This window comes from Camelus bactrianus, chromosome 21 (genome assembly GCF_048773025.1).
Source record: "Camelus bactrianus isolate YW-2024 breed Bactrian camel chromosome 21, ASM4877302v1, whole genome shotgun sequence".
NCBI lineage: Eukaryota > Metazoa > Chordata > Mammalia > Artiodactyla > Camelidae > Camelus > Camelus bactrianus.
In genome coordinates this window covers 24066847-24081545 of record NC_133559.1, presented here as the reverse complement: position 1 = coordinate 24081545, position 14699 = coordinate 24066847, and positions in this window count along the sequence as shown.

Genomic DNA, 14699 nt, shown 5'->3' with positions numbered 1-14699 from the left:
GGGGACACAGGTAATTACTGTGAGCTGATACTAAGGGGTCATCTAGGGTAATGGAAAAATTCAACATATTGATCTGAATAGTGGTTAAATAGATGTCTTCACTTTGTTAAAAATTTTTGAGTTGTACATTTACGATTTGTTCATCTTTCTTTGTGTGTGCTTTACTTCATAAAAGGTTTATATTAGGTAAAAAATAAAAGAAATGATGAAGGCCCAGAAGCAGTAGGAATAGAAGGAAGGGGAGGAAGGTACCTGATACGAAGGATATTTCAGTGGTAAAATCCACAAGATTTGGTCAGTGGTTTTGAGGAAGCCTGAGGAATTGTAGATGAGAACAAGGTGGACTGGCAGAAGGCAGTGAGTACATTAATGGAGACTGAAATATACACAGTGAAGGAGTTTGAGTTCAGGAGTTAGATGTAGTGATGTGGGTAGTGAGGTAATAAGGTGGAAGTACTGAGTTAAGAAATTTTGGGACCATGAATATGCCAAGGGCCAGCTGAAAATAAGATCTAAATCTTAGAAGCAGGTTAGGGACTACAGATACTGTGCTATTGTCATTAATATATGGGGTAGTTTTGCTGTCAGTAGTAGGTATTTAAGTTATCCTTTTGGTGGATTTCATCTTGACTTCATTCTACATTATGGTCTGGTGTATAAATTTATCTCTTTGACTCTTCTGGTTGCTTCTTATATATAAAACCTCATCTATTTTTTAATTGATTGGATGGAGGTTTCCCACTTTGCATGACGTCCAACGTGAGCTCTTAATTGTCTATTTTGAATAGAAGTTGGGGCGTTATTTCCTTAACTTGGAAACTTTGATGGTTGTACAATCAGTCTACTCTAAATTTGTTTGCATTGTGTGGTAAAATGCCTTTTTGTGTGCTAGGTATGTTAATTTTCTTGGAGATATAAGCACGTATATCTATATCTATATATATGGTCTTCATTAAACTTGGAAATATTTTCAGCCATTATATCTTTAAGTATTTTTCTGTCTCCTCCCTTCCTTTGGGAACTCCAATAACATGTATATTAGGCTACTGTGGTTGTCCTACAGTTAACTGGTGCTCTTCTCTTTTTCTTTTTTGTTCCAAAAATATTTATTAAGGATCTAATATGTATCAGGTTGTGTGCCATTTTCTGTGACTCAAAGTCAAAGAATGCATGGTCCCCATCCTCAGGGACTGATAGTCTTTGGGAACCAAATAACCATTTATCAGTAACAACTGATGTGGCAAGTTCCATGTTTCTGCAGAAGCACAGAAATGAGACATTAGATTACAAGGGCCAGAGAAAATGACCCTTGAACCGATTTTTTAAGAAACGTTTATTTTGAAATTACAGAGTTAAAAATAAATCAGTTACGTGGATTTTCATGCATATATGAAAGTAGAGAAAATAGTAAAATAGTATGATGAACCACCATGTACCCTCCAGTCAAAATTTTCATAATATGGCCAATCTTATTTCACTCATACCCACACCCAATAACCCCCGCTCCTCTGATTATTCTGAGGCAAATCCAAACATCTGTAAATATTTCAGAATGTCTCTCTAAAAGCTAAGGGCACTTCTTAAAATGTAACCACAAAGTACTACCATGCCTTTAAAAATGAACAATTTTTTAATGTCATCAGATATCTTTGCCACTGCTCCCATTTCTGATTTATTTCCAGTATCTCATTTTTTTGAGTGGGGATCCAAAGTTGATATTTTGAAAATAAATATATCTTTTAAGTCTTTTAAACTGTTGGTCTTCCTTTCATCTCTTTTTTTTTCGTCCCCTTTGCATTTTGTTGCTGTTGTTGTTGTGGAAGAAACTGGGTCATTAGTCCTCTAGATCAGGGATTGGCAATTTTTTTTTTTTTTTTTTTTTTTTTTTTTTTGCTGTAAGGGGCCAGTGAGTAACTATTTTAGGTTTTGCAGACTCTGTAGTCTCTTAGGACTATTCAGCTCTGTCCTTGTAGTATGAAAGCAGCCATAAACAAATGAGCATGACCATGTTCCAAAAAACTTTTTGGACACTGAAATTTGAAATTCAGGTAGTTTTCACATCTCGCACAACATTATTCTTTTGGTTTTATTTCCCAGTCATTTAAACAGGTAAAAACTATCCTTAGTTTCCAAGTCACACAAAAACAGGCAATGGGTCAGATCTGTCCCATGGGCTGTATTTTTTTTTTTAATATATATAAAGTAGTTTGTATTTGGTAATCCCAAACTCCTGATTTATCTCCCCTACCTCCCCTACGGTAACCAAAAGTTTGTTTTCTATGTCTGTGACTCTATTTCTGTTTTGTATCTTTTTTTTTTTTTTTTAAGATTCCATGTGTGAGATCACGTGATATTTGTCTTCTCTGACTTACTTCACTTAGTATGATAATCTCTAGGTCCATCCACATTGCTGCAAATGGCATTATTTCATTTTTATGACTGAGTAGTATTCCATTGTGTGTGTGTGTGTGTGTGTGTTTGTGTGTGTGTGTCTATATATATATCTATATCCATAACTGTCACAAGTTCTTTATCCATTCATTTGTCGATGGACATTTAGGTTGTTTCCATGTCCTGGACATTGTAAATAGTGCTGCTATGCATATTGGAGTGCATGTATCTTTTCAAATTAGAATTTTCTCTGGATATGTGCCCAGAAGTGGTATTGTTAGATCATAGGGTAAGTCTATTTCTAGTTTTATGAGGAACCTCTATACTGTTCTCCATAGTCGCTGCACCAATATACATTCTCACCAACAGTGTAGGAGGGTTCCCTTTTCTCCACATCCTTCCCAGCATTTATTATTTATAGACTTTTTGATGATGATTATTCTCACTAGTGTGAGGTGATATCTCCTTGTAGTTTTGATTTGCATTTCTCTGATAATTAGTGACATTGAGCATCTTTTCATGTTGACTATCAAGGTGGCTACATATTTATTCTTGAGTAAAGTTGATAGCTTGTTTCAAGATATTTGTCCATTTCATCTAAGTTGTTGAATTTATAGGCATAAAGTTGTTCATAATATTCTTACTACCCTTTTAAGATCTGTAGAATCTGCAATGATGTTACCTCTTAGACCCAGTATTGGTAATTTGTGTTTCTTTTTTTTTATTGCCCCTGCTCAGTGTTACTAGAGGTTTGTCAATTTTATTAAGTTTTTCAAAGAACCAGTTTATGGTTTCATTGCTTTTTTTCTATTGTTTTCTTGTTTTCTATTTTCCTTGATAACCTGTTTTGACCTTTGTTACTCCTTTCTTCTGCTTATTATGGGCTTAATTTGCTCTTCTCTTTCTAGTTTATTAAGTTTGAAACTAAGGTAATTGATTTATGACTTTCCTTCTTTTTTAATATAGACGTTTAGTGCTATAGATACCCCATGAGTACTGTGTTAGCAGCATCCCACAAATTCTGACATGTTGTGTTCTCATTTCCATTCAATTCAATATTCTTTCTAATTTTCCTTTTGCTTTTTTTATTTGACCATTTTTTCCCCCCAGAACTGTGTTATTTGGTATAGAAATGTTTGGAGAATATTTGCCATATATCTTTTGGTTATTGATTTGTAGTTTAATTTCATTGTGGCCACAGAACATACTTTGTATGATTTGAATCCTTTTAAATTTATTGAGACTTATTTTATAGCCCAGAATGCTTTCTTTAAAATCAGAGGGATTAAAGTTTGGGGATCACATTTGTGATGGTCAGTGAGCAGTGCCCTTGTTAGTAATTTACTGCTTTTCAGTGGGCAATGTCCAAATGGCCCTCCGTGTAAAACTCCCTTCCTTCCTCGTTTCATCTTCCCAACCCTTTATATCCCTCAAATCACAGAGAGAACTTTACCAGAGCAAGCATGAAATTCTTTTGCCTTACTTGATAGAATAGGAGGGAGGAATATGGAGTTAGGCTGAATAAAGTCAGAAGAGAGGGAATGAGGGCAAATAAAGAAATAATCCAGGCAAAGCTGAGCTGTGGCTATAAAGAGACATTTCATTCTGTGGCTCATCCCCTGACTCAAGGCAATTTCAAAAATATTTTGAGCAACGGCAGTGTTAATGGATGAAGAGTTGTAGCCTTGGAGATCACTTTGAATGACAATACTCATTTGGATGTATGAGGTCTTGAGTGCTTTAGAAAAAAATAATCATTATTTTTAGCTAAACATGTAATTATTTTCGTGAACATTCCAAACTCAGTGCCATATAAGCGTGAAACGCTTTTCCGTTCTCTGATTACTGCTCTCCATCGTATTTTGTGCAAACTTCCTGACTTAGAATGCTGTCACAGATTTTTTTCTCAGAGCTGTTTGGTCACTTCAGTTCTTAAGTCCGGTACAGCCTTATTTAATTTCCTAGTCCCGTTTCCTAGACTGACTGTGGTAGAGGGGTCTACCTGGAGGACGAGACAGGATCCTCTTTTGCATCTTTTGTATCGTCCTGCATGTGGGGAAGAGGGACTGAGTTTAACAGACAGACACATAGCTCATCTACAACTGTTGCTTACCATCCTGCTCAGCCAAGTGAGGTGTGTGTGGTGACAGTGGAGGAGAGGGAGAGCCTGCGTACAGGGAAGACTGGCGTCACATTTCCCAGGTGAACATTTGCAGTGTTGATGATTTGCACATGGATAGAATTAGCCGAGATAACTTGCAAAGTTTTTCCTATGGACCCATAGGAATCTTACTTTTTTTCTTTTTTATTCTGGAATTTCTTAACATTCTTGATATGCCAGTGGACATTGTGTTCCTCAAATAGGCATCACATCTGTTCCCCAAGCAGATACTCAACAGGGGAAGGGAGCCCACTCTCATTTTTTTGCTGGTCTCCTCAGTTTCTAAAAAAAAACTTCTCTTCAAGCCTCCACATTTGTCTTGGAGGATGATAAGGACCTTAGTCAGAGGGAAGGAGAAAACCATGCGCTCTCTCCTTTAATGTAACAGTCAGGGTGTGCTAAGTTGTGCCATGGTAACAAACTCCCTGAAGTCTCAGGAGCTAAACACAGCCAAGGAAAATTTCTTGTGGAAGCTACTTGCCCCTCCCGGTTGGTAGGGAGGCTCTGTTCATCACTGCTGACGTGGAAGCTACTATTTTATATGAGTGGGTGCCGGCCAGCGTGTCAGAGGGAAAGAAAAGGGCTCTGGTAGGCCTCACACTGCCCATTTGTCATTCTGGCCTAGAAATGACACGTGGTCTACAACCAGTTGCATGGTCCTGTCTTAACAAAAGGGTCAGGACGTGTAACTCTGCTGTGTGCTCCAAAGGGCGGAGAACCAGAATTCTCCGCTCACAGCACCGGTGGCAGCCATGTTCGTCTCCATGTCATCCGCCCAGTGGTTCTCTCTCTCCTCTCTCACTGTTGCCAAAAAATGTCTTCTGTACCTGCAGCTGAAATGGAAATGGAGACAGAGTTTTGGGAGGATAGAGAAGAAACAGCTTTATTGCTTTGCCAGGCAAAGGGAGTCACAACAGGCCAATGCCTTGGAGAAGATGAGCTCTCTTGGGTGGGGTCGTCAGGGCGTCATGTAGGGAAAGTCCTGAGACCAAGGCTTCTGGGAAGGGTCTTGATATGTGCACGGGGCTGTGTTCTTTTTCTAGATGACCTTGTAAATCAGCGGACTGATGTCCTTGTAATCCACTGATGGAGTCTTCTGCTCCCAGAGTTAATGAGCTGTGCCTTCCGACATCTTGGTGCCTGGAATGAGAGGGACTGGAGGGGGAGGGGGAGTGCTCTCAGGAGCGAAACAAAAGTAACGTGCATTATAAAATCAGGCTACAGTGTGCTTTAGCGTGAGGTTGTTACCATAATACAGTTAGAAATGTTGTGTGGCTTCAACACTTCCTCCAGTCTTCTGCGCTTACAGACAGCTGGGAGGTGGGGGTGGCGCACAGGTGGCTGGGGCCACGGTTAGGGAAGGCAGAATCTTAATACGTGTTGTCACACACACATTCATTTGCATATCATAGACACCTGTTGTAGTAAGGAGTAATTCAAGAGTTGCAGGGATGGAAAACCTTGGATTTGTAGGTTCACTATCCAGCTCAACGCTGGGCGTATTTGAATACGGCCTCCATTATACATCATAGTTATTTGAAAAAGGTTGTATAAAAAAGTAATGTGGCAGAGGTTAAAGGGCTGAGCTTCAGTGCAGAGAAGAGCTGGTTTATACATAAAACCCAGGTATGTTCCCTATAGAATAAGGGTCAGTGTGAATCCAAGAGCTGACGGGAGGCTTTCAAACTTGATGAAATGGCAGTTTAAGAAAGCTGCAATTCTTAAACCTACCTGACTTGTAAGTACTATGCTTGCAACGTGTATACACGTGACAGGGGCTTCTGTTGAGAAAAGTGGATAAAAACAAAAGTTGACAGGGAACAGGTGAGAAATCCTTAAGCTTTTAAAAACGTCACCACCTAAATGTGGGTGCTTTTGCACCTTCTGATTTGTTGTAGTTAAAATAGAACCTTTATACCATTTCTCCAGGCCAGGCGTCTCCTCACCCTTTGATGTCTTGGTTCTGGGATGTTCTGCCCTGCAAAGGTGGGCCCCTCCATGAATCTCCCCAGACCATTGTAGCCCACAGTCATTTCTCCCTTCTTTGCACCACTGCACTCGGAGTCCCTGCCACACAGCTGTTCCCTCTAGGAGCCTCAGTGGCCAAGCTGGGTGGTGATTTGAGCGCTGGTACCCACACCTCCATGCAAGGGTCTTGCGTTAGAACAAGTGAAGGACGAAAGAGAACTTTGTTGGGGGTGTTTGGGAGCGAACAGGATTGTATGAAGAACTGTTGGTCTGCTCACTTAGGCAGATTTTAGTTATAAATGAGACATTTCAGTAACATTTTAGTTTTTGGTGGGAGTGGGAGAGCGATATGTTGATTTTGGAATCTGAATCTCAGACACGTGGATTTAAGCTTCCTTCTGGGCTGCACGAGTCAGCTCGGGAAAGATAGGTATGGGGGAGGAGAAACCAAACAGACCTTAATCCCTTACAATTCCTACGTTACAGTGTTTCAGCAAATATTTTGCAAAAGGATTTTCTGGATGAACTTCAAAGTGCAGGAGGTTCACTTTGGTGGCTTAGAGAGCTGTGCAAATGATTTTTTTTTTTTTTTGAAAGGAAATGAACATTGTTTCAGCTGACATTTAAACCTCTATTCTCTTTTACTGGACCGTCACATTGCTTCAGATGTTTTGGTCAGACACACTTACCAGAATAAAAAGATATTATAGGATTGCAGGACTGTAATGTGGAATCCTGGTATCTGTCATTTTCTGCTTATATAAAAATTCTAATAATAGGACTCAGAACCCTGAGCAGCTTCTGCCTCTTACGGATTTGGTCGCTCCCATGGAAATAGCAATTTAAAAGCTAGTAGAGTTTCAATAAGAATAACCTTACCCAGAGATCTTTCCAACTCTATCTCCTCTCTTGACTGTAAACCCAAGCGTCCTTTGAGACAGTATTGGTTCTTCATTCCATTCTATTACTCACAGAAGTACATTGGAAATTTTCAGGCCGCATAACCAGATTTTTGGTTCTATAAAGGCAGTCTGTGTAACAAGGAGTCCTTTAATGTACTTACCTGTTATAATCTTGAAAGTCTCAATCAGTGGTCAGCAGACTATGGCCTGTGGACCGCATCAGCCCACTAGCTGTTTTGGTGAATAAAGTTGTCTTGGAACACGGCTAATTGCTCTTTAGATACTGTCTATGGCTGCCTTCTTGCTACAATGGCAGAGTTGAGTAGTTGCAACAGAGAATATTGCTTGCAAAGAATGAACTATTTACTATCTAGCCCTTTACAGAAGAAGTTAGTCAACTCTTGGTCTAAATGGCTGACACAGTAATGAGGACGAGTGATTCCAGTATCAACTTCTCAGAACTTTTTCCTCCCTTCTTCTCTCCCTTCCTTCCATCCTCCCTCCCTTCCTCCCTTAGATCCTTCCTCCCTCTCTTCCATCCTTCCTTCTTTCCATCCTCCCTCCCTCTCATCCTTCCATCCTTCCTCCCTCCCACCCTCCCACCCTCCCTTCCTTCCACTCTCCCTTCCTCCCACCTTCCCTTCCTTCCATTCTTCCTCCCTCCCTCTTCCTTCCATCTTTCCTTCCTTCCTCCCTCCCTTCCATCCTTCCTCCCTCTCATCTTTCCATCCTTCCTTCCTCCCTCCCTCCTTTCCTTCTGGTTCAGTCATTTTCTGTGCTGAACTGTTCATACTCCTTAGTATCATGAGTCTGAGAAGGGCCCTCTTATTTTATATTTTGTGTTCTAATTTTATCCCCATATCCAACCTCCATTCCTCTCCTTCCCAGAGGCAGTGATCCACCTTTAAACTGTCTCAATTTATTTACATGTGTTCTTATAAAATGTTTGTTTTTGTTTTATGTGCATGCAGTTTTTGGAAGGTATGTATTATGTATTAGCTTGTATTTCTAACTTTCCCACTAAGTACTATGCTTTAAGACCTCTTCATGTTGGAATTATTAGAGCAGGCAGATAGCTAGACATGAGCAGAGAAAGGGGCACATGGGCCAAATGGCAGGAATTGGGCAAAAAAGAGAGGGACACGGGGCAAGTGCAGGAAACCACACATCATGTAAACAACAGGGGTCCCTGGACAGATAAAGAAAAGCAGGAACCTCTGGGCTGATAATCAGTCACACATTTGGGGGTGACAAGTGTCCTGGAGGCTGACAAAAGAAGGTGGGAAAAGGCAGGAATCTCCAGTGTCTGAATGTGACATTTTGCTCATGATGCCCTCATTACAGTAAAATTAGCCTTGCAGATTAGAAGTACCCGTCATGCACTGATGCCATGACACTTCCGATCCAGACTAAATAAGGGCAAAAATCTCTATCTTTGGGAAGGTGGTTGATGAAAATCAGAGATTACAACCCAAACCCTTCCCTCCCCAACGAATATTCTGCCCATTCATTTTTACACTCTTTATAACCAACTTACCAAAGAAACTCAGGGCAGCCGCTCACCTGAACCCGCCCGCTCTCCCCTTGAGAGTGTACAATCCATCCCTTAATACATCCCCACTTGACTTTCTTAACCTCCGTGTCTCGTCTCTGAATTCTTTCTGCAAGGGGAAAAGAACCTGATAGCAACAGAATGTATATGTGTATCTGTTGCATCTAAAGCTGCATGCATGATACCACACAGTGCACATCCTCCGCGTCTGTCTTACTCCCTCTCCCAGTGAGGGACAGCCAAGCTCAGGTCTCTGTGTGCAGCCTGCTAGGTTGTCACCTGCACCCCTCCAGGAGCTGCCGTTCGCATAGCCTGCAAGTAACCCTCACACTGAACATCGTGAACATGTCCCCTCCTGGACCCGTGTGAAAATTCCTTTTAGAGATGTAATCTAGGAACAGACTTGCTAAGTCATAAGATCTGTGTGTTTAGTTTTCTACGTAAAACAAGACTGTCTCCCCTGAAAATTGGTCTGCATTCCCCACAGCAATGTAAGGGACTTCCAATATACCTGTATTCCTGGCCCTAGTGCTTGGCATTATCCAGTTTTCTAATTTTTGCTATTCTGATTGGCATAGAGTGAAATCTCAATGTTGTTTTAATTTGCATTTTTCTGACGACTGATGAGTTTGAGCGTCTCTTGATATGCTTCTCAGGTTCTGGATTTCCTCTTTTACAAATTGTCTATTTGTATGAATGGCCTACTTTTCTAATGGAGATGCTCTCTTCTTGATGTTAATTTGTAATTATTCTAGTTTCTAGATATTAATTTCTTACAGTTTCAAACATTGAAAAATGTCTGTTTTCTAGCTTTGCCCATGATGTCATTCAATGAACAGAAATAATAAATTTTGTTATCATAAAATTCAGAGTGACTGTTTTAGGATTTACACTTAGAAAATTTATTTAGAAAGTTTTACATTCTTACATCACATAGATGTTCTCCTGTACTTCTATATGATATTAATTAGGGATTCAGTTATAATCGTCTCTGGTGAATCAATTTCTGCTAAAGGACTAAATAACTTTTTTTCATTGATCTGTAGAATCCCTTTACTGTGTGTGTATTATCTTCCTATAATGTCATAGATCTGAGTTTTCTCTTTAGTTCTTTTGCTCTGGTTTCATGTTAATACCAGAGGTTTTTATTTAAACTGTGATCTTTTGACAGTATTTTGCAGGACGGGTCCCCCCTAGTCAGTCTTTTTAACCGTGACTTATCCATCAGCAGAGGTATTTTTCCATATGCATGTTAGGCTGTGTTGATCAAGTTTCACAGAAATTTGACTTGAGATTTTAATTCAATTGCTTTAGTTTATATGTTGATTCAGAGATAATCAGCATCTTTACTATTAAATTATCCTGTCCCAGGAGCATGAAATTTCCTCACTTATTACATGCACAGTATCCTCTCCTATGTCTTTCATTCAGGTTTTGCATTTTCTTTGTAGAGGTCTTGTATGCTTTTGGTGATGTTAACTTTTAGATACATTGTAGTTGTTTGTTGGTGTTGTGATTGGTATCTTCTTACTTTCAAAATGACACTTTCTAGTTGGGTTTTCCCAGTCCAGAGAAATTATTTTGATTTTTGTAGGTTGATCTTGTTTCTGGCAGCTGTTGGTGTGTTGATTCCTCAAGGTAGTTTATCACATTTACCTAGAAGACAATTTCAGCACCGCCTTCCAATCCTCATAACCTCTTATTTTCTTTCACTTTCCTTGTAATGTTGACCTCCTGTACTAAGTGAAATTAGTAGTAATGATGGAACGCATCATTGTAGGTGTTAAACCTTATCAGCTGCTCTTTCTGAATCAATTGATATTAGTATATTGGTATTATTTTTATAATTTATGTATAATTATTACATATTTTTCTTCTTTCTGAACACATTTTAATAATTTATACATAATTATTATATATTTTTCTTCCTCCTGAACATAATAGATGATGTTGGATTTTTGATGCATTCCTGGATAACTTCACTTCAGCTTGATATGCCCACATGTACACACACATAATATAACATTGTTGGTTCTGCTAGCTACGATTTTATTTAGTATCTTTTTATTGAAATTTGTAAGTGAAATGGCTCTAGAATTTTCTTGTATTTATCTGGTTTTGGAATCAAAATTGCATTTTTTTTTCTCATAAGATGAGCTAGATTTTCTATTTTTCAGAAGCAGTACTTAAAACAGGAATTCATCATTCCTTGAGAATTTCATAGAACTCTCCCATAAACTGTCTGGCTAGTTTTAGGTCAGGAAAGTTACCGAATTTCTTTTCTAGCTCTTTAAAATATTTATTGGTCTCTTTAAGCTCCCCAAATCTAGTTGTTATAATTTTGGCATTGAAAAATTATTTTAGCCTTTTACTCATTTTATTAATGCTTTCAAATATATTCACTTACAGCTCTTCTTAATTCCTTCCTTCCATCTTTCCATCCATCCATCCTTTGTTCATGGAGAGGGCATGCAACTTTTCCTTTTTCCTCGCCAGAAATCTATATTTTATATTCATGATGAAATAAGTAAAATGTCTTTTGACTTTGTTAATCTCTGTAGCCATGAATCTTCTCTATTGATTTTTGCCCTGTTGCTGTTTCTTTACTTTTTATTTCCTTGGGTTTGCTCTAAGGCTCTTTTCCCAACTTGTTCAGTTGCATGCTAAGCTAATTTTACTTCCATCTTTTCTTGTTTCCTGATAACTTATTTAAAACTATAAATTTTCCTCTAAGCACAGCCCTACTGATGTCCCACAGAATTTGACAGGAAGGTGTTTTAATTATCATCCAGTCCTGAATATTTCTAATTCCCTCTGTCATTTTCTGTTTAACCCAAGAACTATTTAATAAAATGTGATTTCATTTCCAAATACGTTGTATAAGTCATCCTTTTGTAGATAATTCTGACAGTATTTCATTATTGTTGAAGTCTGATACTGTTCTTCAGTAATGGATTGAGATTAGTGGTCCAATATGTGGCCTGAGGTGGTAACTGAGGTGTGATGAAAACCATACTCTCTATTTATTGGGGTGGAGTTCCCACATATATTATTTATGCTAAATAACCAATTATGTTATTTAGGTTTCTGATAGCTCTGCTGCTTTCTTCTGTTTGATATTCTGGTTTGTAATAAATCCACCGCACTACGATTGTTGATTAATTTCTTTCATCCTGTAATTTAGACAACTGTTGCTTTATGTATTTGAAGCTGTAGCAGATACATACATTTATGTTGGCTGTACCTTCTCTTTAAAACCTTCCCCCTTTTATGAATTGTTGATGTTCTTTGTTCCTTTCAAATTTTTTAGCTTTAAATGCTATCCTGTCCAAATATTAAGATCACTGCTAGCTTTCTTCTGGTTCATACTCTATTAATACATCTTTTCCATCCTTTTATTTCTAATCTATCTGTTTTTAAGTCTGTGTCTTGTAGTCAATACATTGTTGGATTAAAAAAAAGAGAGGTTCTACATTTTAATTGAGTTTAATTTATATTTTTTCTATTATGTTAGGACCTAGTTCTGTCATCTGATTTTTTCCATTTACTGTCCTTTGTTTCTTTTTTCTTTTTCTTTCTTTTTTTTTTTTTTTGGTTTGTTAATTTTTGCTTTTATTTGCCAGTGTAACTTAACTACAGTGGCTTTCAAACTTTCTTGACCTAAAAATATATTTTACATCACAATCCAACACACACATACACACACACACACGTATATATATGTATATAACTGAAACCAAAGTTGTTTCTTTTTTCTTCCTTCCTGCCTTTCATTGGATATAGTGATACTGTGCTGGTATATTTGATATTGTGCTGGTTGCTTTTAAGACCCAAACTTACTTATCTCTACTGATTTTTAAAGTCTTTCTTTCTCCCTCCCCCTCCTTCCTTTCTTCCTACCCTTACTCCCTCTCCTCCTCTCTCCCTCCCTCTCTCCTTCCCTTTCTCTTTGGTTTTCACTCTTTCTCTCTCTGTCATCCTTCTAATAACACACAGTAGCATGCTCAGGTCCTTTAGTATCTTCACCTCCCTACCTCTGAGGTTATTATTAGGGTTGAGGCTAGGTTGTTGTGACAAGTATGTGTAAACCCCTGGCATAATTCAGGGCACAAAATAGGTATCTGATGACATTATTTCCTTTTTCCCTTTAAAAGAAAAAGTTCTACTCTCATCCCCATGCTCATGTCAGTAACGGAAGTTTTCTGTTTAAACAATCAGTACCATTCAGTATATTTACTGAGGTGTTATACAGCATACAGAAAACAGAAAGTGGCACATGTGCCTCACGTCTGAGGAACAGCACCTCTGTGCTGTGTGTATGATGGATAAATGTGTGGTCGTTCAGATGACTGGAAATATGTTACGCACAAACGTGAAGACATGGAAGACACAGAGAGACATGGAGCGTTAAGTCCTCTTTCCCTTGGCCCTTGGGTCTTCCTTTGATGACTCAACAATGGTAAAGTAAAATCTCTTTAAAAATCCCTCATAAAGGCATCTAAAGATGGCTGAGATTTACAGTGAAGTTACTGAGCTATGTGTTATCTATTAATAAATACATTTCCTAATGGAAGATGTCTCGAATAAGTTTCTTCTGCTTGTAGCCAAAGGACCCTAATAGAAACAGGGATTCCGGTACCACATATTGGGTTTTTAGAGCTCAAACTGTTTTGGGGTTGCTAACACAGGCTGAAATCCTCACTCACACTCATTACAGTAGCTCCTTGGAGCCTTTTCAGTAACAAGGTGCTAATTTAGTAATAAGGTGCTAATCTAAATAGCCATGAGCATTTGTGAATATCCTGTTATAGATATTTTATTATTATTAACCATTAAATCCTTTACACCAATCCTGAAAGGTAGATGCATAATCTTAATAATTCAGATGGGGAAACCGAGGACCTTGAGTAACTCGCTGAAAGCCAGGTAGCCAGCACTTGACAGAGCTAGGATTTGGACCTGTCTGTGCTGACTCAGGTACTTCTCTTCTTTTGACTGTACCGCAGCTGCTCCAATGTGGCTTCAGAAAACTAAAATGAGGTGAAAACTGCATGGACATCTCTGCCTCCTCTCTTAGTTTATTTGAGCCCACTGTAAGGGGCTCACTTTTACAACTTATCAAGGACACATACATGGCTAAAAGGTCAACACCCATCTAACTCACTTCACTCGTGATCCAGAATCATATTGGAACTCTGGTCTCCAGAGGGATGAAAGGCTGCTGGGTTATTGCATTTCTTGGTTTCTTGATTAAAATGATTAATTTTGCCCATGGCTCCTCATCTGTTTTTCTTTCCCCAGAGCTGTGGTAGTGGACTGGGCTGGGGGTTGGGGGAAGGAACTAAGCAGGGGAGGCAGGTCTAGCTTTGCTTTTTTTTTGGCAATGAAGGCAGTTAATATCTTTTGAAGTTAGGGGAGGGCAGGATCCCTTGCTGAACTTTGCTGCCAGCACTGCCTATGGGCAGGGGTGGGTGGTGGTGGGTGGGGTGAGGGGATGTCTGTGGCCATCCCTTGGTTGTGGAGGATAGTATGCTGGGGTAAATGATGGCAAGGGGCCTCCCTCTTTTTATTATGAAGAGTTTCAGAAAGGTGTAAATGCAAGTGCGGAGGCCATAAGGGAGAAAAGGAGACAGCACAGCCTGGGGCCCAGGCTCAGCGTCTCAGAGCATCTCCATCTGTCCCAGGGAGGCTAGAGCCTGCTGTCCCTGTCTCTTGCTCCTGAAGC